Source organism: Triturus cristatus, chromosome 2_2, assembly GCF_964204655.1.
Source record: "Triturus cristatus chromosome 2_2, aTriCri1.1, whole genome shotgun sequence".
Taxonomy (NCBI): domain Eukaryota; kingdom Metazoa; phylum Chordata; class Amphibia; order Caudata; family Salamandridae; genus Triturus; species Triturus cristatus.
The window spans coordinates 1,238,404,639-1,238,426,667 of NC_140582.1; positions in this window are offsets into that span (position 1 = coordinate 1,238,404,639).

The window sequence follows — 22,029 nt, forward strand, 5'->3', positions numbered from 1 at the left end:
GAATGGGAGTTTGTGACCGGACACCTACAGTCTACACAGGATGTTTTGATTTGTGTGTCTGTTTTCGAGATGTGTGTATGCTTTGTGATGGTCACTTCTGCTTCTGTGTCCTTGTACACTGTATGCAATGTTAGCCCCCATGGGTGGTGCTTGTCTGCACATGGCCGAGAGTATATTAGGTTTTCACAGCACTGTTAGCCTCACCACATCACTGTGGGTATGGGACACAACCACTACTTTGCCACAAAAGTGTTTCATGTGTTGGGAGCAGGAATCATACATGCTGTTTAGCATTTGCAGCTTTGACCATGATGACACTTACCTTTTGGTAACTGTCATGAGGGGGCTTTTAGACCCCATTACCACAATGCTCAACATTTGCTGCAGTTTGGAACCCCACACTTAACTTTTGTTCTACACAGTGAGGGGGTGTTAGTGCACATTGACACAGTGCTATAGTGATGCTTGCCTTGTGTAGGCCACACACAGTTTTTAGTCACACATGTGATGGTAGTTACATTGTATGTTTGAAGTCATTATCACTGTTGTGGGCATTTGTCACAGACTACCTTATGTTTGTGTATGATGGATGTGTGGCGCATCACTCATCCTATGGGTGGGGGTGGCAGTAGTGCTGGGCAACAGGTCCCCTATGGGTGGGGGTGGCAGGAGTGATGGGCAACATAGTCACTATGAGTGGGGGTGGCAGTAGTGCTGGGCAACAGGTCCCCTATGGGTGGGGGTGGCAGTAGTGATGGACAACATAAGCCCAATGAGTGGGGGTGGCAGGAGTGATGGGCAACAGGTCCCCTATGGGTGGGGGTGGCAGGAGTGATGGGCAACATAGTCACTATGAGTGGGGGTGGCAGTAGTGCTGGGCAACAGGTATGGGTGTGGGTGGCAGGAGTGATGGGCAACAGGTCCCCTATGGGTGTGGGTGACAGTAGTGATGGGCAACATAAGCCCTATGAGTGAGAGTGGCAGGAGCGATGGGCAACAGGTCCCCTATGGGTGGGGGTGGCAGGAGTGCTGGGCAACAGGTCCTCTATGGGTGGGGGTGGCAGTAGTGATGGGCAACATGTCCCCTGTGGGTGGGGGTGGCAGTTGTGATGGGCAACATAAGGCCTATGAGTGGGGGTGGCAGGAGTGATGGGCAACAGGTCCCCTGTGGATGGGGGTGGCAGGAGTGCTGGGCAACAGGTCCCCTATGGGTGGGGGTGGCAGTTGTGATGGGCAACATAAGCCCTATGGGTGGGGGTGGCAGGAGTGATGGGCAACAGGTCCCCTATGGGTTGGGGGTGGCAGTAGTGATGGGCATCAGGTCCCCTATGGGTGGGGGTGGCAGTAGTGATGGGCAACATACGCCCTATGAGTGGGGGTGGCAGGAATGATGGGCAACATAAGCCCTATGAGTGGAGGTGGCAGGAGTGATGGGCAACATAAGCCCTATGAGTGGGGGTGGCAGGAGTGATGGGCAACATAAGCCCTATGAGTGGGTGTGGCAGGAGCCCTATGAGTGGGTGTGGCAGGAGCCCTATGAGTGGGTGTGGCAGGAGTGATGGGCAACATAAGCCCTATGAGTCGGGGTGGCAGGAGTGATGGGCAACAGGTCCCCTATGGGTGCGGGTGGCAGGAGTTATGGGAAACATAAGCCCTATTGGTGGGGGTGGTAGTGGTGCTGGCCATGCAACCCCTATGGTGGGCAGTTCCTGGTGGCCAGGATATGGATCCTCTGGGTGTGTGTGACATTTGGCGGGTACGTGCTGTTTGCTTGTGTGGTAGGTGTCTGACTTACCATCTGTGCCGTCCGCGTCTGTTCCTGATCTGGTCATAGATGTACAATACTGGTATGACCGACACGATGGGATTCATGATGTGTTTGCCTCGTACACGCTGCATGTTGCTCCGTCTCGTACCCGTTGCAAGCTGGTCCGTCTCGTAGCCGTGGATTGTGTTCTGGTGCAAATCGTGCCTAATATGCTTCTTTTCCGGATGCTGTGACGTGCTGTATGTGGCGACCCGTCCGGCGTGTATGATTTGCACATCGTACTTGTCCGGCCGGAAACTGCTGTGGATACTGCTTCCGGGCGACTTGGTTCGGCGTTCAGAGGTACGGCTCGGATGGAGAATGAAGCTTGAATCACAGCCTACGTGTCGGTCGGATTTTTGTCAGTTATGCGCATCGTACTTCCTCGCCCGGACGGACCGGCTCCGGGTACGAGTCGGTTGCAAGGTAAGGCTACGAACAGCTCTCGGAGAGCTGTCCGACCCGGATCGGAATCGACCCCTAAGTGTTTAATATATATACCAATAACCACTTAACAAAACAAATGTAGTTTTAGAAATAAAAGACCCGACGTGGAACTACTACTGCAACATGTAATGGCGGAAATTCGTTTGTGAAAACACATGAAACCTACGTAAAACACATTTACTAAATAGATATACCTCCCTCATCTCTCCTTACAATAAACATTACCACTACACTGTGTATTTCAAGAATGTAAATGTATCTTACCTTAACGCAGCTCTCCCTTGCTTCTGTTCTCTCCAGCGACGATCTCCGTAATTATGAAACTTACGTCTACGCGTCTACGTCATATGTTTTAGTAAAAATGAAAAAAGGACATTTTCTCTCATTGAAAACAATGGAAAAGCGTGAGAAATGTATTGTAAAATGTATTAGGAAATGTTCATCTATATAATAAAATACAAAACTATTTTAATAAAATGTGTTAATATATACTCGCGCGGAAGGAGAAGGAGCAGCCTCCCGATCTGGTCTTTCTGGTGCGGGGGACCGTGGCGTAGGAGAGCCTGGCTGATCGTAGAGTCCTCTGGGGTGCGTGGAATTTGAGTCGGCTGTTCAGGTATGGTTGTCCGGTGTCGTGGAGGGCCTTGTGAGCGTGGGTGCGCATCTTGAAGGTTACTCTGGCTTTGATGGGGAGCCAGTGGAGTGTGCGCAGGTTCTGGGAGATGTGGCAGTGTCTTGACAGGTTGAGCACCAGTCTAGCGGCAGAGTCCACAGCCAACTCACCTAAGCGATCCAGATTCTTCTCTTCTGCTGCTGATAATATTAACCAGCGGAGAAAAGCACCACTATTGGTTGAAGCAGGATGGCTCAGCGCTCCTTGAGACACTTGGAGCCCGTGTCTCTGCTCCACTCAGCTGTCTAACACGGTTCGGATTGGAGGGATTTAAAGTTTGCATGTCGGGTTGGCCATCGCAAGCCAGGCGGCCAATCCCATATGTGCACTTTAAAGTGGAGTGGGCACCACTCATCCCCTGCTGCCAATCAGCAGCAATGGCCCCACCTCACCCTCACACATGGTTCGGGCTGAGAACAATAAAAAAGTAATAAAATCGTTTTCTTACCATTTAATTTTTTACATGTGCTGTGCTTGCAGCAGGACGGGCGACATTCCTCCACCTCAATGGAGGAACCGCTGCTGTTTGCTGGTCTTAGTAAAGAAGGAACAGTACTCTGAATTATTTTAAACATAATTCAAACTGTGCCTAGCATGGGCATTTTTGAGCATACATGTGTTATGCTTCACTTCCTGAAAAATACTGGCACTCACAAATCATTCAAGCATCTTACTAATCATACGTCAGACGATCAATACTGAATGGAAGGCTGTAGGAGCTGGTAATCCCCAAACAGTGTCACAAAGGATGCAAGATAATAGGATGATTAAAGATAAGAGGATAGTAAATTATTTTTGGGAAGTGGTATTGAGCCATCCATGTGCCCCTTTTTAAAACTATCAATACAACATATAGGCCCTTGCTACGATGACGGGCAGATGCTGTTTCTGTGAGAGAACGACCAACCATAGGTCAGCGGATCCTCACACCTTATTACGATACGACCGCACATGGTGCGGTCACACCCCCCCCCATTTCCCTATGGATGCTTGTGCTGCGGGCAAAAACGCCCACAGCATAAGCTCCCATTGAGTAAGGGGAGTTTGTATAAATCCCTGCACCGTGTGGCAGGAACCTAGCGGTGCTTGCCACACGGTGCTGGGATTTTCAGAGGGCACCATAGGTGCCCCGTACAGCCACAATGTTGGAAAGGCCGACATGGAAAGGCTGTCAGAAACTGACATCATAATCCCGACGGCGGAAAGAGTGTTCTTAAGGTATTAAGGGTGGTTTCTGACTGGCCGATGGGCTCCTTCAGCCCATCAGAACCGAGTTGGATTGACCAGCCAGTTTACACTCCAACCACCGACATTGTAATTCAGTGATTGGATTGTTAACCTACCATGCCAGTCGGTAAGCCTCCAACGAGCAGTCGGAGGCTTACCGACTGACATCCAAATTAGGCCCCCAATTTTTTCCAGCTCATTTACCAGGCATGACAATACATGTAAACACTCTGCTAGAAGAAGTTGCCAACATCACTATCATTAAATCCTACATATATCTGTCATTTTCTTAATTACTCCACTTTTGCCCTCAAGAATCTCACAACATCCCATAAATAATTCAGAAATGGAATTTAACTGCAACAACATGAGTGTTACAAATCACATGGCCATCATGACACACACCTCTGAAGGCAGTAATATATTAAACCTAGACTGCATACCTGTCATTAAATGAATCCAAAGCTATCTGGGTACTATCAAGTTGTGACTCTCTTTATTTTTAGCTGTGGGCAACTCTCACAAGACCATGATGAAAGTAGGGGCGATGACACTTTTTACGCCTTCAAAGTCAGGAAAAATTAGCAAAAGAACTCAGCTGAACTTTCCTGTGGAGGCAGCAGTGGCCAAGGTTGACCTGACCAACATAATTAAAGTGTGCAGATGGGTAAAGGTAATGCTGTAATGTTTTAAACAATTATCATGTAAGTACGACCTGGTGCATCCCTCCTGGCTCTTTGGCAACTTCAGGTATGGATCAACTTACCATTCCTGGACAGGGTAAAGCAAGTTACACTTGGAGCGGGTGCTGCCTAGAAGAGTTCCGCGCCCGCCCGCGCTAATTTCCTTAAGGGATCCTACCAGTCTGGAGCCCCGCGCCTAAAAAGTGCATTTTTTGGCTGTTGAGGGGGTGACGGACAATCGGTACCTGGTTTCGGATCGTGGCGGACAGTCCCGACTGCAGAAATCGGAGGTGGCCGGAAAGACGCCACAAGTGCGGCTGTGACCTGCTTATCGGGTTGCTAGGGCCGCGAGAGCTGGCCCAGCTGGCACTCGAACTTGAAGCGGATGAGTGAGCTGCGATGTCGTAGTGTTCCCAGCGGGGACCGCGGAAGTCTCCCCCCCACCCTGCCTTGGTGACCAGGGGATCGACGCCCGTGAGCAGCTCCGAAGCCAGAGGTAGGCCCAGGAAGTGATGTGGCTGAGACAAGATGGCGGCACGGGACTGAGCTGGCTGGAGACACTGCACTGCCTCCGCGAAGGTGAGCTGCCGCTCAGTGCGATTTAGCAGCCGAGCGTGCCTGAGTTGTCGTGCCTGCCCTTCCGAGCATTGCCTTGCCCACCGAAGTTTGCCACCACCGGGGCCCCTCTCAGCTGCACCAGGAACGGCTGACTTTTCCTGTGAGATGCGCCTCGCCAACTTCTGGTCTGCCGGCGGAGCCCCCAGTTGCGCCCTGTTCACGCGCGCCACAAGAGAGGAGTTTGGAGAGCGACGAGCTACGCTACCCCCAGATGCGGTGAGCTACTCTGCTGCACAATAGTCCAGCCGAGCGCACTCCGGTTAGTGGGCCCTTTTCCTTTCTACGCCATTGCGCTTCCCACACCCCGCTGTTATCAAGATCCACTGCCATAACACTGGAGCGGGCTGATTCGCTCAGGAGGGCGCGGTAATTTCATTTTGGGCCCCTGCTCCTCGGCCGAACCATCACCATATATGCCAACATTTCAGAAGAGCAAAGTGGGAGATTGTTTAGAAAAAATCGGGAGAATGGGGCCTTGAGTCGGGATACTGTCATGTATGGTGATACTCCCACCCTCCCCAAGCCGCCATTTTAACTGTGTGCTGTCTCGGCCTGAAAGAGCGCTGGCCCTGACGAGGGGCGAGTGCACAGTACCTAGCTCATTTGCTCCCACATTGACTCCAGCAGAGGATGCAGTGGAGGCTAACAATAGTGCTGCACCTGCCCCTACGCCCGCCTGCACCTGCCCACTGACACCTACCGGGCGGGTCTGGTGGTAAAGCGCACCTCACCCGATAATATTCTTTGTATAGTGGCGGAGAATGGGGCACTGCCACCTGGGATCTGCCTGATCAATGTGGTGACAGCATTGTAACTTGCACAGGGCTAATTGCATAGTGTACTCACCTGTACAGAACTGATAGGGGTGCAACACTGCGAGCCTCAATTCACACGGAGCGCTCTGACCTGAATATAAATTCTTGTTAACCACCAGAAGGACATATAAAATCTAGCAAGGCCTTGGATGCGCAACGCGATCCCACCTTGCATGTCCCTGTTGTCCCCAAAAGACTTAGGCTGCCTGTGCCACTGTATGCAGACATAACGTCCTCTAACTCCCCGATTCTGGCTCACGGCTGAGAAGCCTTTGGCTATAGAACAGGAACACGTCAGCAAAGTCAGTAAGTGCACAAATTGCTGATACTATACTTAACACCAGCGCATAGCTGCCAAGGTTTCAGATTGCCATTTGTGACATTTCCATAATTTCACTGAAATTATGAGTGTCATTTCAGCGACTATGAGTGACACTATATCGTGAGCAAATATCATGCAATGAAGACGAGGGAAACTTCTTAACATCAGAAATTACAGCCTTTGAGCAATAAGAAACTCAAAGAACTTCTTGAAACTTCTACAGAGCACCAGAAATGGAAGAGCACTAACCCTAGTGCTCCCTCCTGACAGATGAGTGAGAGCCCTCCTGGCAAAAGAAAACTTCACCATGACCACGGGCACTGGCGCACCGTAAGTCACACCAGCTCAAGCCAGCCCTAGCGGTGTGCACCCTTGGGCCCTTGCTGGCTGTCTGGTGACCCTACTGTGCTTCGGAGTGAACATTGAGTGCTATACCTACACAGGATTGAGTTCTGATTCGGATTAAAACCTGGTTGCGACAGGTGCGCCCAGCTGTGTCTGCAGGGCCTCTGCAAGTCTGATTGCGACATCATGATACGAAACAAGTTAAACTCACCTTTGAGCATGAAAGACTCACCCGGCACAAAGATGAAGAAGTGGACACTGATTTTTCTGTCCCTTCTGGTTGTTGTCGCCTATCTTCAAAATGGCGCCGGTCAGGCGATTTCAGGTTGACGCCCTGTGTGGTCCACAATAAGATGAGCAGAGGGGCCGACTGGACATCAGCCATTGTTTTCTTCCTCATCTTGTTTTTCTATGTTTATTGACATAGAAGGTTTGGGATCGCCATCGGCGTAAATCCTGAGTAAACCCTGGAAATCGTGCCTATCAAACCAAGCTACTTGCTTCATATTGCTAAAATATAATATAATATTATAATGTAATATAATTGCTCCCCCACAGACTATTGTTTTTGGATTTTATCTTTTGCCTTTTGAGGTTTGTGTTTGTTTACCTATCTAATTTGCTCCAATTTTACGATGTAATCTGTTTTGCTACCTAATCTGCTCTTGATTTTTAATTCCTCCATTGTTTATCCTACTCCCCTATTTTATCGTGTTTGTTTACCTATTTAATGTGATCCATATTAGCACTGAATCTGCTTTTAATATCTTACCTGTGCCTGACTGTATTTCCTCGCTTATTTGCCCCCTTGCTTGACTGATCATATCTACCATGCTTGTTTTACCTTTTCTACCCAACTGAACATCAGTGACGTAATTTGTTTTGCTATCGAATCTGCTCCTGATTTTATTCCTCTCTTGCTTAACACTACCTCCTTATCTTGCCCCTGATTTTTCGACCCTACACTCTCCCAGCACCCCCTCTCCTCTCCTCTCCTCCCCTACCCCCATCTCCTTTAACTTCCTTCTCTTTTCTCTGTCTCCCTCTCACGTCCACCCAACATGCCCCTTCACAGCACTGACCATCACCCTCACGACCATACCTTCTCTAAACAGGCCCCAACTCCTGGACCATTCTCTACCCCCCTAATCTCTCCAAACACGCAAGGAAAAATTTCAAACATAAACTTCTCATCTGCAACCCTGAAACACTCATTGTCGATAACTACCTCAGCCTCACCTCCCCATTATTACCAACTACATGTTCTATTCCAAGCGCCCTTCCAAATGGAAGAGTATCTTCCTCCAACACCTCCCTATCTCTAAATCAACCAATATACCATACGGATTTAAAATATCCACCGCTCCCTCCCCAGCCTTTCATGGTGATATTGATATCTCCATCTTCAAAACAGGTAACATCCTCATACAAGCCTCGCCATCCCACCTTTCTATCTTTGAAAACCACTTTAGCACTATGTCTCTCCTCCTTAACCCCTCAGCGCCTAACACTCCTCCTCCCCAAACGAACAGAGCCCCTCAAACCTCTTCCTCCCCCCTCTCCCCACTCTACATCCACTCTCAACCTCTAAAAATTGTCCTCATCTCCCTCCCTGGACCCCCCTATTGATAACGACTACCCCCATCCCGAATTACCTACTTCTCATCCCCCACTTATCTCCCTCTCTCCCCCTGAACCCCTGACCCCCTTAACCCTTACTCCTCTGACCCCTCCTTGAATAACGGTAGCCCCAAACTCCTGTCACCTACTTATCATTCCCCTCCTATGACCCGCCCTCCCCATGTCCCCCAAATCTCCCTCCCCCTGACCCAACCACTTACTTACCCCACCGTCTTTTCCCCGCAACCACCTATCACAACTCCTCACCCCCTACTCCTACCAATCCAATACACTCTCTGCTCCTCCCCTTCCTCTCTACCCGACCCCCTCAGGCTCTACCTACCCAACCCCCCAACCCCCACCACAACCCCCAATAAACATCCATCTTCCTCACACCCCCTCACCCCAACCCTCAATAATTACACATCCCCATCATACCAATATATTTGTTTCTCACTCGCTTCATGCCCTTTTATCCTCTCTGACCACATCACCTGAAGATTTCTGCCCCTTGAATAACCTAACCCCTCCACTCTCACTTAACAGCTCCACCAGTCATCACCACATACCTACTACCCTATCTCACCCCTCACACAGTAGGCCTCCATCCGCAACTAATCATGACCACTCCCTATCCCCAGACTATTCTCCTCCCACCTCCCACGCCCCGTCCTTCCCTCTACCCGGACTACCCCGAGCCTACACAACACTGTACTCGTCCTACCTACTTTAACTTCCGAACCCCTCACTCCTCCCAGCCCCGTCACCGCTCACCCCACACCATCTACCACATCTCCCCACTCACACATTAGTCCACCCTCTGCAAATAATTCAGACCACGCACTCCTGATACCTCCCCTCTCCTCAATTGCACAGATCCTACACAACATTGAATGTGACCTATCTAATTTAACTACGGAATTTGCCCGACTCAGAAAAGACTTCTTTGTCCACAGTACCAGAACCCTCCCTCACCATAAAACCACCATCCTCCCTCCTTCAAATATCCCCAATAACAAACACAACCTTTGGAGATCACTCCCTCTCCGATGCCGTTTAAGCATAGACCTCTCCGCACCTCGAACCATCTTTCCCCGTCCGACCTCGCAGACCTTTGTAACTCCTACCTTCCTAATCTGCCGAACACCAACCCTCCACTCCCGTATGCCCCCATCCCTGTTATCATAGGAACATATAGAACCCCCTCCTCCCCTGCTTCCCGCAGACCACCACCCCAACTTTCGCTGATCCACTCTTGCCCACCCTCCATACCCAACCCCTCACCACTGAAATGCATGCTAGTTAACTGTCGCTCCGCGGTCCTACATGCCACGGAAATCTCGGAAACTATCCTGAGTGAATCCATTGATATTGCATTCCACACTGAAACATGGCTAAATGACCACTCAACGAGCATACTTGACCTTCTCTCCCCCCCGGGATACTCTATTCTTAGAAAAGACAGACCTAACAGAGTTGGGGGAGGGCTAGCCATTATCTTCAAAAAGGAACTTCAGATTTCCCTTATCACTAACCCAGGCTACTCCTCATGCAAATACCTGGAAGCAGAACTGTTAACTCAGAACTCCTGCCCAATTTGTCTACACAACATCTATCGCCCCCTGGGACCACCACAGCCCTTCATTGAGGACTTATCTGATCTACTGGCGCAATCAGCATTATCCAACTCAAAAAATCTCTTTCTTGGGGATCTCAACCTCCATTGGAATGATACCAATGACCCCACCATCTCCCTCCTCGCTACACTTCTTGAAATCAACAAACTCAAACAACTCTGCCAATCTCCAACTCACACTAAAGGATCCATACTTGACGTCATTCTGTCCAACGATGATCTGACTTGCGTTACCAATATCATCCCCACTGACTGGTCCGACCATCACCTTATACTCTTCACCATTGCTCCCTCAGCAAACCTCCCTGCCCCAAAAACTACCAGACCTAAGAAATTGACCAGAAACCTAAAAGGCATCCCCCAAGGTGTTCTACAATCGAAACTCCAAGCTCAACTTCTTCTCATTCCCTCCTCCCAAAATGCGAATGAGCTCACTGAACTATTTAACAATACTGTTACAGATTTTCTTGACCAACTAGCCCCGCCTAAACTCAAAAACCAAAGAAACACCCCCTCAAACTCTTGGTTTAATAGAGAGATAAATAATGAGAGACGGGCACTCAGACTGTCGGAAAGAACCTGGAGACACCATCCCTCATCCTCCCATCTTGCACTTCTCAGACGTGCCAGATCCACTTACAAAAAACACATCCTCAAGGAAAAGGCATCCTTCTTCCGCACTCAACTTGACCGTGCCAAAAACAGACCCAGGGAACTCTTCAAAATCATCCGAAACCAAACTTCCCCCGCACCTCCTAATATGACAGCCTCATCAGACAGATGTGAAGAAATTGCCCACTTCTTCTCGGAAAAAATTGCCAAAATTGACCAATCCTTCCTTCCCACACAACTATCCTCCAACTTCCAATCCAATCTTGTCCTCACCTCTAATGCCTACTCCACATCCCCCCTTCCAGACGACACTCTCTCTCCTCTGCCCTCTATCCTACCGCTCCCCAGTGAGCCTCCTCACCCACCCATTTCCATACCCCCCCACCACTCCTCAGGCATCTCACCTTCCACATCCCCAAATCTCAATCTAAGAACAAACTCCCCTAAATCTCAACCTAAGAACAATGCCTCCTTGCTCAACTTTCTCCCTGTCACTGAGCTTGAAGTGCTCAATATAATTGGCAATCTAAAACCGTCCTCCCACACAAAAGACCCAATACCCTCCAACCTTGTCCCTGCCCTTAAGCACATCATCACCCCATTCTGGACCAAAATCATCAACACCTCTCTCTCCACGGGCTGTGTCCCCTCCTCCCTTCAGCTTGGTCAAATCTCGCCCATAATCAAAAACCCCAATGCTGACCCCAATGACCTAAATAATCTCCGCCCCATCACTAATCTCCCCCTTCTCTCAAAGGTACTTGAAATATGTGTCCTACTACAACTAGGCAAACACATAGAAAATTTCAACCTTCTGGACCCCATTCAATCTGGCTTCAGAAAAGGCTGCAGCACCGAAACGGCAATGCTCAATGTGATAGATGACATCCATCAATCACTTGACAATGGCGAGACCTGCCTTCTTATCCTTCTTGATCTCTCCGCAGCATTCGATACAGTCAACCATTCAGCCCTACTTAATGTGCTTAGGAACCGTTTCGGCCTTAATGGCACCGCCTACAAATGGTTCATCTCTTATCTACAACACCGAACTCAGCAAATCAAAATTCAAAACTGTCTCTCTACCCCCACTCCTGTCTCCATTGGAGTCCCCCAAGGATCTATTATCTCTCCCTCCCTCTTTAACCTCTTTATGGAACCCCTCACCCTCATTCTTAACCAAGCAGGCATAAATTACCACCTCTACGCCGATGACACCCAAATATATTACAAGATTAAAACTTATGCTGACATCTTACACCTGAACAACACTCTTACCAAGATCCAAACCTGGTACCATTCCAATCATCTCAAACTCAACCCTAACAAAACCAAAATCATTCTCTTCTCCCCCAAAAATAACCCTCTACCCATTCAATCATGGATCCCTGACCTCAATGTACTCAATTGCTCACTCACCCTGTCCAACTCCGTCAAATCTCTTGGCATCACTATCGACAACACCCTAACCCTTAATGTTCACATCAAAAACTCTGCCAAAGGAGCCCTCTTCACTCTCCGCCACCTCAAGAAAATCAAACCATTCATACCCACCGATGATTTCAAACTCGTAGTTCAGTCGCTTGTTCTGTCACGTATTGATTATGGTAATGCCATCCTCAATGGAATCCCCAAAGTACACCTAGCTCCAATCAAAGCTGTGCTCAACCTTGCTGCCAGGCTCATCACGGACTGCAAACGCTTCGATCATATATCCGCGGCTCTCAAATCTCTTAAATGGCTCCCTATCGAAGGAAGATCTGCCTACAAAACCGCCTGCATTACTCATAAAGTCCTCCACCAAAACACTCTGCATTACCTCTCAAAGAAACTCCACACTGCGGGCTCCACTCGACCTCTGAGAAGCACCAACACCCTACTCCTAATCCCACCTCTGCATAAAAAGAAATCTACACAGTCTTGCTCCTTCTCTGGCAATGTCCCTATTATCTGGAATGCCCTCCCAAAAAACCTGCACTGTAATCCCTCCCATTCTAGTTTCAAAAAAGACCTCAAACCCACCTCCTTAATTATTATTGGGGTTCCTAACCTCTGTCCTACTCCTGATTTCTTATCTATCACACGATATTTGTTCAGTAATTTATCTACCCTGTTCTCCTGTTCATCATTTACCTAATTACTTCAATGTATAGCTCCTGCCCCTGTTTATTTATCTGGTTTTGTATAATGCTCATGTTGTTTGTACTTTGTATATTTCAAATTTCTGTTGCGCTGCCTTTCATAAGCTTTTATACCCTATGCGCCTTATACTCTCCTTATCTTGTAAAGCGCTCTGATACCCCGGGTCTAGCCAGCGCTATATAAAACCTTCAAAATAAATAAAAATAAAAATGAAGGAACACACAAGTTATGAACCAGGTATCTCCCAGGACTTCCCTTGAGATAATGTGTATCAGTTATCATTATTGTGAGTTCTGGTTCTGGTTGTGGAGAATAAATTAAACAATATAATTGCAAAAATCTGAGAACTAGTAATGAAAGTGTAAGTGATTTACGTAAATGTAATACACACAGAAATATATTATAAACTGTGCATTTTATGAATCTCTGCATGCTTAACCCTATAGCAGGATGACTGTCAGTATTTCCATAGAATCAACACAAACTTGTACTTGTACTTCATTTACATTTGTCCAGTTAGCAGGGCTGTGGGGGTAGCTGCAAGAAAAGGCTAACTCATGCCTCGGTTGGTAAATAGGTTGCAAGCCGCCTTAGATGGGATTAGATCTCTCTCCTTGGAGCTGTGCCTCTCTGATGGTTGGAATTGCTGTTTTTTTCTCTTTTTCTGCTCTTTCTGCGAATGATCCAGAAGAGGTCACAATTCGCCCAGTACCCCTCTATGATCAAGAGGACAACTGGAGGTTGGATGGATAACCCAAATGATGATAATGATCACATTGGTGATTGATAGGTATCCTAAAACAACGAAGGATCATTCTTCCTATTAATCCTTCTTTTTCTCCTAGCACTTTTCAGTTAACACCTTTATCGAGACATCTTATCGTTGACTTGAGGCACTCTCTGTTAGCATAATAGACCCCGGATTATTTGTATTTTTTGTGGAATATTTAAGTCCTAGTCTCTTTCACAGTTAGCAGCTATTATATATCATTCAGAGCATTTATTTTGAGAAAAATAAAACTTGTGATTGTGATATAAGGTGAGACAAATAACATGAGAATTACCTGCGTGCTCATGTGACATTTAAGAGTTATGAAATACCAGTATTTGTAAAGCGCACAGCTACCTCCGAAGTGGTGTCTCGGTGCTGTGGGCCATCGGGAAGATTAAGCGAGCTTTTGCCCAGAGTCACATGGTGCCGGGCTAACCTGCCGCCGACACCGGATATCGAACCATGAACCCAGTAGTTCGGAGTCAGGCACCCTGGCCGCTGCGCCACACCTCTTCCAGTTATTCTGCTTAATCGTAAGCACCCGCTACTCAAATAAATATATAAATATATAAACTATCAGCATACTATCAAAACACACAATACATTGCATATAATTCGCATTTTATTTTAATATAGTGAATAAAGAGTTACATGGCTTTGGCAAATGAGCAAAGGCGTAAACTAGAGGGACCCCTAGAAGACATAGATGGTCAAATGTATGGCGTTGGCAGTGATGGGAGCATGGCACAGATGGCCAAGGGCATCCAAGAGAATTTGTGTGGTGGGGATGGAGCACAGAGACCCCAGTGTTGGTGGGTGAGCTTAGAGTGCGGCAGTGGATAGATAGCTGTTGAGTGGCCGCAGTGCCATCTTTTTTTCGGAATGCCCCCTCACCATAGCAGGGACTATTTCCTGCTGTGGCAAAGGGTGCCAATCCTGTTAAACATATCTGTTTGAACCTTTATAACTATGTAACTATGTATTATATTGCAGCATTTGTATAGCTCTTCCTACCTCTGTGTGGGGCACTGAAGCACTAGTCCACATGTAGGAAAAACACTGCAGCAAAGTTGCAAATTAAACAATCAAAAGACATTTTATAAAAGAAGACACACATGGACCAGATTACAAATGAAACTGTGGTCATGTTCCTGCCACAAACTCTAGTTTAAGGCTAAACTATGATTACGTTTCCAGGGTACCTCGTGAGTTAAAACTAGGCCTGGGCATGAAATTCTGCTCCGCTTGCAGGGTTTTTCCCACTCTGCGCTCCATGTACAGCGTGGATTTCCGAAAAACTCGGCATAGCGGAGCGGAGTTTTTTCCTCGCTCACCAATGTTAAGTTGGTGAAAGCGAGCGAGAAAAATCTTACTACAGTCCAACTCCTGACGAGATTTCTCAAGGCGGTGGTCACGGACGGCTGCTACCGCTTGCATTGAGAAACCTTCCGTTCACGTTGAGGAATCTGCTCTACTCGAGCGGCAGAAAGAAGCGGCACCCTCTTGCCCTGTGCATGGTGCCGTTCACGCTGATTTTACAGCGAGGGACAAACACCCAGTGCTACAAATCAGCACAACCGAACACATTCTGCCGCTTGCGGAACTCCACGTAACGCAACTGAGTTTTCTGGTCACTAAGCAGAGTTCTGCACAGCAGAACTCCTTGAACTCCACCCAGGCTTAGGTAACACCCAGGAAGGCCTCTACCTGCTAAACTTAGGTGGAATTAATGTCCAGCAAATGTCCGGATAATGTAAGAAACACGTGAAGACACATGTCGCCATTTGTCATCCTGGATGGTATTCCCCATTACCGTGGTATTAGTTGGGGGTAGTGGAGTCATAACTCTGCACAAAAATGGTAAGCTGGGATAAAGGAGTTACCATCCTGCCATTAATGCTCGACTGGTGGTTCCACCAGTGGCGTTACAATAGTCCCTGCAACCCCTGCAGTGCAGGGTCGTGAGCTCAAGAGGGCCCCCGCCAGCAGTGTGGGGGACCGGAGAGCTCCTGGTATGGGTCAGGAGCATGGGGGCCCTCTCCATGCAATTTTCTGGGAGGCCATACAAGTTTTGTTACACTACTGGATTCCACAATAGAGTCATATATAAGTAAAACCCCACTGGAAATAATGTTACATTCAATTAAGTTATTTAAAACAGTTAAATATATAAATACATATAAATTAATGTTAATTGTTTTTTTACATTAATTACATTCTTTACATTTGTAAATTCATGTTAAAAATGTATTATTTAAATATAACAAACTTTAATACCCTAGTTTGAATTTAAAACTAAATGTAACAATTTTTTTATTAAAAAATAACTAAAGTATTTATAATTATTTCTCTACATCTAGTTTAGTAATTATTCATGAATAGTAAACAAATATTTTTTCCTTAAGTGGAGAATATTTTTTAATATAAACTTCTGAATTGTTTTTTTTTATTTCATTTAAATTTATATGCAGTAGTTAAAGATTTCATTTAAATATATTTTCATTAATTAAAGATTTCTTTCAAAATTAAGTTCATATTGCTCTAGTTTATTTTCTTCTAAATTTAAAAGTGAATATTTAACAAACAAATACATTTATATTTAATATACAAACAATTCAATATTTATTTTTAAGGTGACTTAAAAAAAAAATCCCTATAATTCAGCATGCGGAGACGGAGGAATGAGTGACAGATTTGCATCATGGGGAGCGTAAGATGCTAAAGGGGCAAACTTTAAGGGCACGCAAATCTTGTTTGTAGACTTCATGATATTCTGTAGTGTGCAATTCACTGTATGTACTAAGGAGTGCACACAGTTACTACTTCATTCGGTCTATGATGGGAGTGACCAGGGCTGTAGGAGGGAGGAATGTATTGAAGGGAAGGGAACGGAGGGAAGGAAGGAAGGAAGCAAGGAAGCAAGGAAGGAAGGAAGGAAATGGAGAAGGATGGAAGGAAGAAAGAAAGGACACAAAGAAGGAAGGTGAGAAGGGTGGAAGGAAGCAAGGAAGGAAGAAAGGAAGGAATGGAGCAAAGGAAGGGAAGAAGGGATGATGGAAGTAAGGAACAATATAGGGAGGAAGGAAGGAAGGCAGGAAGGAAGGAAGGAAGGAAGGAAATGGGGAAAGATGGAAGAAAGAAAGAAAGAAAGGACACAAAGAAGGAAAGTGAGAAGGATGGAAGGAAGCAAGGAAGGAAAGAAGCAAGGAAGGGAAGAAGGAATGATGGAAGGAAGGAACAAAGGAAGAAAGGAAGGAAGGAAGGAAGGAAGGAAGGAAGGAAGGAAGGAAGGAAGGAAGGAAGGAAGGAAGGAAGGAAGGAAGGAAGGAAGGAAGGAAGGAAGGAAGGAAGGAAGGAAGGATGGGAGCAAGGCAGGAAGGAAGGAAGGAAAGATGGCTGGATGGATGGATGGAAGAACATAAGTATGGAAAGACAGGAGGCAAGAAGGAAGAAAGAGTATAAGAATGGAGGAAGGGTGGAAGGAAAGAAAGAAATAAAGAAAAAAGGAAATAATGAAGGAAGGGATGGAGGGAGTAAGGGAAGATAGAAGGAAGGAACTAAGGAACGGAGGAAAGGAAGGAAGAAAGAGACAAGAAAAGAAGGGGGAAGGAAAGAAGGAAGGAAATGAGGCAGGAAGGAAGGTGTCAGGTGCCTCACAAGACTTACCGCTGCTTGTGAAGCAATTCCGCAGAGACGACAAGAGCACCCGTCCCTGTACCCACCTGACCCTCGTGGACAATAGGACCCAGCAGGGATGAGATGGACGCAGGGAAGGGAGCCAGAAAGGACGTAGCGGCTAGGTGTGTGGGGATCTCGGTGCCCTAAGGAAAACAGGAAGGACCAGATCAGTAGAGAACCCCAACTGCTGGTTCAAACCAACCCCTGAAACACACACACAGAATTATTCCTTCCGGGGATTCACCAATGCTTCTGTGGATCACGGCACCCAGAATCAGCGCAGCTCCAAAGAAGGCTACTCCAGGCGAGGTGCTCCAGAACACGGATACCGCAGTAAAACCAAAGAAAAGCGCTCCTGCGCAACGTGCCAAAAGAAAGAGCCAATAATCATGAGCAATGGCGCTCCTGCGCAATCTTGCTTACCAATTTGACAAGCTAAAACAGTGGCATCCCTGAAAGGCAAGGGTTGGATTAAGAACAAGCTCCAGCTCTGTGGAGTTATTCCCTATTGCAGCGCAACTGCGCAAAGGAAGGCAAGTAATCCCACCAGCGCTCCTGCGCTATGGAACTAAAGGAAAACCCCAAGCGCTCTTGCGCTAAGGAAACAAAGTACTCCCATGAGCGCTCCTGCGCTATGGAAGCAAAGTAATTCCCCAAGCGCTCCGGCGCTGAGGAAACAAAAGTACTCCCCCAAGCGCTCCTGCGCTATGGAAGCAAAGCAATTCCCCAAGCGCTCCGGCGCTGAGGAAACAAAAAGACTCAGGAAACGGGGGAGGTTCAATACCTCGAGGTGTGCTCCGGCGGCGAGGAGGGTGATCCGGTTCCGCCTCAGCGTGGACGACACCAGGGTTCCTACACGCTGCTCAGCTCGGGGACAGCACTCACGACACTGGAGAATCCAGGCGAGAATCCGAAGCACAGAGCCGGCGGGAAACGCGAGATTTAAGCATTTCCCCCGGAAGTGTTTCTGCGACCTCTCGTTGTTGAGGAAGACTAGACCGGGACTCGACTTCCAACCGGAAGTGAGTCTCCCGGCTCTTCTGTGTGTGCGTTTGCTGGGATACAGCAAGCGCCGCGGAACACGACAGAAGGGTGGATGGATGGAGGAAAGAAAGGAAACATAGAAGGAAGGGGTGAAGGATGGAAGAAAGCAAGGAAGGAAGGAAAGGAGCAAGGAAGGGACGAAGGAAGGGAAGAAGGAATGATGGAAGTAAGGAAGAATATAAGGAAGGAAAGAAGGAAGAAAGGAAGGATGGAATGAAGGAAGGAAGGATAAATATAAAAACAGGAAGGAAGGAGGGAGGGAGGGAATGAAAGAAGGAAGGAAGCAAGGAGGGAGGAAGGAAGAAATGAAAGTAGGAAGGGATGGAGGAAGGGAAGTAGGGAGGAAGGGAAGAAGGAAGGAAGGAGGGAAGGAAGTAAGGAAGGAAGTAAGGAAGGAAGGAAGGAAGGAAGGAAGGAAGGAAGGAAGGAAGGAAGGAAGGAAGGAAGGAAGGAAGGAAGGAAGGAAGGAAGGAAGGAAGGAAGGAAGGATGGATGGATGGATGGATGGGAGCAAGGCAGGAAGGAAGGAAGGAAAGATGGATGGATGGATGGATGGATGGAAGAACATAAGTATGGAAAGACAGGAGGCAAGAAGGAAGAAAGAGTATAAGAATGGAGGAAGGGTAGAAGGAAAGAAAGAATTAAAGAAAAAAGGAAATAATGAAGGAAGGGATGGAGGGAGGGAGGGAGTAAGGGAAGATAGAAGGAAGGTACTAAGGAACGGAGGAAAGGAAGGAAGAAAGAGACAAGAAAAAAGGGGGAAGGAAAGAAGGAAGGAAATGAGGCAGGAAGGAAGGGTGGATGGAAGAAAGAAAGGAAACATAGAAGGAAGGGGTGAAGGATGGAAGGAAGCAAGGAAGGAAGGAAAGGAGCAAGGAAGGGACGAAGGAAGGGAAGAAGGAATGATGGAAGTAAGGAAGAATATAAGGAAGGAAAGAAGGAAGAAAGGAAGGATGGAATGAAGGAAGGAAGGATAAATATAAAAAAGGAAGGAAGGAGGGAGGGAATGAAAGAAGGAAGGAAGCAAGGAGGGAGGAAGGAAGGAAGGAAGGTAGGAAGGGATGGAGGAAGGGAGGTAGGTAGGGAGGAAGGGAAGAAGGAAGGAAGGAAGGAAGGAAGGAAAGTAGGAAGGATGGAAGGAGGAAATGAAGGAAGGAAGGAACTATGAAATGGAGGAAAGGAGGATTAAATAAGATGAGGAGAAGGCAGACGAGGAAGGGAATGGACATTTTGTGAGACAGGAGGAGTCATCGGGTAAAAGTTTTTTTTAGTTCTCCTTGCAAGCCTCCTCTTATTGTCAATTCTCCTTCATCTACTCTTCCTGTCAGCTTTCCTCCTCCTTTATCGTCTCCAACTACTCTTTCTACAGCTCCCTCCTCCCGCGCCCTCCTCTTCTTTCTCTCCCTTGCTGCTCCTTACTGATTCCTTCCCCCTTTCATCATTATTTTTCATTCCACGCCTCACGTCTCCTTTCCGCTGTTGCTTCTCCTCCAGTCTCCTCTTGTCTGCTGCAATGTTTGTGGCCAAGATGAACGCTGACTGCCTGTCTCTTGCTCTCCTGTCCACAGCTGCTCCCTGACCCTCACTGTGATGGTGGCATGTGTTCATGCTCCTTGCTCCCAGACCCATGTCCTCTGAGTCTTCAGGGGTGCACCGTGATGGCTGCACCCTGGGTATCCTGCTTTGATAAAATGTGCTTTGTTTTTGGCACAGCTGCACTTCTTTTGTTCTAAACTTTCACATTGTTTTAACTCTCTCCAACATCATGAATCTATCGCTAGAATTGTACTGCCCTCCCTAATTTTGCACACTATTCAGTTCAATCTTGATTCCTTGTTGATCCTCCTACAAGGCTTCTCGGATTCAAGCACATCTCTTCCAAAACTTTCCTAGTCAAATTTAAAGACACTTGGGTTTATTTTTACACCTTATTTTCGAATTAAAGAAACTTTTTTTCTCTTCCCTAAACTTTAGGTTGAAGGTCTCCCTATGGTAAAGTATAGGAAAAGGTAAAAAAAAATGAAGTTTTTTGAAATTGAAAAAATAAAATTGTTGAAAATTAATTTGATTTGCCTATTTTAAAAGTAGAACAACATTTTAAAACAAAAAAATGTTGAATTCAATATTTAATTCATTTAAATATATTAAGTTTAATTAAAATTCTTTTTACCATTTTATTCACAACAAATTCGCACTTGAAGAAAAACAAAGAATATTATTTTTACCTACTAATAATATTTCAAATTAGTGTACAGAATGAATTACAACTATTTTAATTATATTTTACAAAAATAATACTACATCAATTATAAAATTCAAAAATGAGATAAAAAAAAATCTGAAATACATTAATAAAAATATTTACATTTTTAGATAATTTTTTAACATTAATATATACATATGCACATTTTAACCATTTAAAATAATTTAATTTAGTTTAATATTGTTTTCCATGTGGTTCTATTTTAAGTCCTAGCCGTCATTAGTATCTACGGCAGGGTGTTGCGGTATCTGTGGTTGGCTATGTGTGGTGTTGGGCTTATTATTCCCTAAAAGGAGCAGTTGTAACTTTAAGCTCATACATTTTGCTCCATGCCTTTTTTTTCCCGGTACTGGAATTGCATTTGCTACATAATCCATCAACTGCATCATAATCTGCAAATGTCAGCAAAAAATTGTTTCTAGCTCAAATGGTTCAAGAGTTACTAAAAAAATGTGTTGCCGCTTAGTGGAAGGCCCTTCGCAAAGGTTGACTGGTCACCTTTCTGTTGCTTATTTCTGTATTTGGGTGTCAAGGTGGTACCTGTGAGGTGCAACCTTTGCCCATGAAGAATAGACATGTAAAAATGTCAAAATAATGGGCAATACTAACAAAATATGATACATTAATCTGCATAATTTGCCTTTTTTTGACACATAATTTGATAAACACTGTTGCATAATTTAGTCCTAATTGCCGAATAATGCCAGTGGCCCTGCGTATAAATCTGCACTTTTTTATAAACATGTTTTATTGCGTCAATTATCACATACAATGCGGAGCCCTGCACACCAGAGGTCAGCTGCTACAGTTTAAAGGACAACAGATCAGCACTGAACTTTTAAGTATATACTTTCCCCTGAGTTAACATGAAAAGGAAAAACAACCAAATGTACCCCATTTAACTACCCCCAAGTCTACACTTTTGAGTAACTTTACACTCTGATTTTGTGAATAGCCCAAAGTAGTAAATTTGCTCAAGAAAGTAAGAGTAACTTGCACACGTGCGGATTTACTTTTGTGAATAGACCCCACAGGCTGCCACAGCTCAGACATTATCTCCCTCCCTGAACCCTTGAAGAAAGCCTCAAGAGCCTCAAGAGCCTCAAGAGCCTCAAGAGCCTCAAGAGCCTCAAGAGCCTCCAAGAGCCTCAAGGGCCTCCAAGAGCCTCAAGAGCCTACAAGAGCCTCACGAGCCTCAAGAGCCTCCAAGAGCCTCAAGAGCCTCAAGAGCCTCCAAGAGCCTCAAGAGCCTCAAGAGCCTCAAGAGCCTCAAGAGCCTCCAAGAGCCTCAAGAGCCTCAAGAGCCTCAAGAGCCTCCAAGAGCC